At 48.2% G+C, this 3,396-nt stretch overlaps 1 pseudogene; it reads right to left on the bottom strand.

Annotated features, from left to right (window-relative positions):
- Positions 1 to 792: 792 nt before the first annotated feature.
- LOC119357658 lies at positions 793 to 3,139 on the bottom strand (annotated as a pseudogene).
- Positions 3,140 to 3,396: the final 257 nt, after the last annotated feature.

The raw sequence follows: 3,396 nt of genomic DNA, 5'->3' as shown, positions 1-3,396 counted from the left end.
GTGCCTCCGTAGTCCAAAGCAGTCCTCACCTATTATTAGTTGCAGCGATTTGTTTCCTAATTGTGTTTTCATTGCCGTGGATTTTAGTCCGGCTAACCTTATAATCCCTTGGTTAATTTTTCCTTTTGTTGTGAAAAGGTCCTATAGTCCTTGTCTCACTCTTTTAGCAGCTCAACAAAACTACGAGTAGAATCAAACCAAACACTAACCCAACGCAAACTCAGTTGGCTCCAAACCAAACGAAGTCCAGCAACTTTACCAAAATTTTGGCATGTACAATGGCTATAAACCAAACGACACCATCTTACCAAATTTTTTGTCATGCCCTCGCTTTGGTCATGCCAATATTTTGGTGGGGCTAGTTGGGGCACAAACCAAACACACCCCTAGCCCTCGCTCAAGAGTCAAAAAAGGGGTGGGCAGTTTGTTTGGTAGAGAGGAGAAAGATGTTTCCCTTTTTTAGATGAGGATGCTTCCTTTTCTTCGCATAAAGATTAATTAATGTGATTGATCGATTTATGTCAAGGTTAATTAATTTAGATTTGATCTTTAGAGATTGATCGTGATTGATTCTTGCACATAAAGACATTACTAAATAATTTTCGTCAGTATGGAAAGTTCTGATTCATTCAGATTTTTTTTCGTTGTGTGAGAGATGATGCGGAAATAAACCCATGGGATGAGGGGAGGGGACGAAAAAAAACAGCGAAAAAAAACGGTTGAAAGTGATGGGACAAAAATAAACCATACTATTCAACCAACTCAAGCATTAGGAGTAGAGATTACAAGTGCTTAAAGGAACATTAAGAGAAGAACAAAAAAAGAGGAGTACATTACAAGCATTCGCCTTCCCTCTTCAAAAATCGACACCGAAGACTCACTAGATACAACACAAATACTCGTATTCAATGAAGGGCAGGACATCATGTACGAATTGAACCCTTCATTCTCCATCATTGCTATTGTGCCGTAACTCATGTAGGTTGCAGCCAGGTCAGGGATTGACTGGTCATGATCCAAATATTGCATGACTTTTCGCATGCTAGGCCTTGCATTGGCAGATGGGTAAGAGCATAACAAACCTAATTTGAGCAGGAGGGTGGCTTCCTCTGTGTTGAAATTCCCCATGAGACGTGGATCGACGACGTCAAGAATTGAGCCGTTGCAGTGATGTTCTAGCACCCATTCAACCAACACTAACTCTGTGATATCCTTGCTACTGTTGATTGGCCTACGCCCACATGCGACCTCAAGGAGAAACACACCAAATGCGAACACATCGGTTAAGGGTGTTGCCTTCCCGGTGCATATAAGTTCCGGTGCAAGGTACCCCATGGTACCCACCACATGTGTTGTTTTAGAAACTGTGTCATGGTCGTACAACCTTGCTAGACCAAAATCACCGAGTCGTCCATTCAACTACTGTCCAAGAGGACATTGCTAGCCTTTATATTTCGATGTATGACAATTTGCTCCCATTCCTCATGAAGATACAACAAGCTTGATGCAACACCTTTGATGATCTGATACCTCTCGGACCAATGTAGAGCCGGCTTATTTTGAGTATACAAGAACTTGTCAAGACTACCATTTTCCATGTACTCACAAATCAAGAGAAGTTCATCCTTTCGGCGGCAGTAGCCTAGTAACCGTGCGAGATTCCGGTGGTGGAGACGGCCAACGCTCACCACCTCCGCAAGGAACTCCCTTAGTCTTTGTTTTGAATCATGTGACACCCTCTTCACCGCAACCTCCAAATTGGACGCGGAAAGCAATCCTCTGTACACCCTTTCAAATCCTCCAACTCCAAGTAAATTCCTACCCAAAAACCCCTCAGCGGCATGAAATAAATCCTTGTATGCGAAACGATGTGGGCCGAACTCATCCTTCCAATCTTCTCTCACCTCGGCAGATCGGTGCCGATGCCACAAGAAGAAGAATACGGCTGCTACCACTGCAATGGCAAGCAATACCGTGGCCAATGGTCGTATGACATCCAAGATCTTAGACTGAGGCTTGGGACCTAGGCGTGGTAGGGTGGGAAGCTTGGAAAAGTCTAGCGGTAGGGCAGGTCCATCCAAACTGAAGCTCCATCCAAGGACATAGTGGTGGGTGCGATCGACCTTACCTTCGGAAGCCGTAAACCCGACGTACATCTTGTCCGCCGTGACTGTGGAGAGATCAATGACCTCTGAGAGCAGAGGATTTTCTGGCTTTGGTACCTGCACAGGTGCTAATGTCACGTTGAGTCGCTTGGCCTGGGTGTCATAGTCTACCCACACCTGCACATTGTTTTGAATTTTAGTTTCAGAAATATTTCAGCCATAGCCGAAATCAATGAATTTCACTTGAATCCGCTAAAATATTTTGACCTGATGAAAGTTATAGTTAAAGCAAAACAATGACCTGGGAACAGTTGGCGGCTGTTTAGATTGAGCTGTTGAAAGGCGCCGTTCTCATTTCTGTAGTACCCGGCCGGCTTGGCCTGCCGTGAGATGAGGCTGTTGACGTCGATGCTGACGTGATTGCTGTTGATGTCACGGAACGCGATGTTCATGATGGTGTCGAGCTCGACCGCCAAGATGTGATCGCTTGCCGTGCCGTTGGTCGCGTTGAGGAGGCCAAGGTACGGCCCGCTGTTGGCAGCTGAGAGGTTCGAGGTCAGGGCGACCACGAACGCAAGCCCATAGCCGGTCGGGCCATCGTACCTGGACGAAATGGCGAACACGAAGGATGTGGAGAAGGAGCGCGCCATGGCGGTGCGGTTCGTCGTGGTGGAACTTCGGAGCAAGCGGAGTGGTGTGGGGTGGAAGGCATGGCCTGTTGTCTGGTTATCTCAGACCGGGTCGGTGAGCAGCAGGAGGCCGTTGGGCATGACGGTGGCGAGGCCGTCCAGCGTGAGGTTCGCCGTGGCGAATCCTTGGTAGGCGAACTGGTCGTCTTCCGCCGCCAAGGCCACCACTGCGTCGAGGCTCAGCAGCAGCAGGAGCAGACCAAGGGCTAGCACAGACTGCTGCATAGTTCCTTGCCACCAGTGCTCGCCACACTTGCAGCGTTTGCGTTTGCCTTGAAGAAGCACACGCACGAGCACGACCCATAAATAGCTCGCCATTGTTACGATTTTTCTTGGGACGGTGTGGAGATGCCGGGCAGAAAGCTACAGGGAGAACGGGCGTGTCTGGCAAAGTAGTAGCAATCGGAGGCTTGCGGTGAGTAGCACACTGCTTTCTTGAATGACATCTTTGGCAGCGTGTCGTGCGGGCGGGGCCAGAGCACGTGGACTGGAAGGAAGCAGGACACTTTCGCTGAGTGAGATCTCCCTTTCATCTTTTCAAGGAATCCATGGACTTCTTGGGCAGCTCTGACCCTGACGGTGTCTCGTATCTAGTTCATCCA

This window comes from Triticum dicoccoides, chromosome 2A, assembly GCF_002162155.2.
Source record: "Triticum dicoccoides isolate Atlit2015 ecotype Zavitan chromosome 2A, WEW_v2.0, whole genome shotgun sequence".
Taxonomy (NCBI): domain Eukaryota; kingdom Viridiplantae; phylum Streptophyta; class Magnoliopsida; order Poales; family Poaceae; genus Triticum; species Triticum dicoccoides.
Note: the sequence above shows the minus strand (reverse complement) of the source record. Positions and strands in the feature narration are given on the sequence as shown.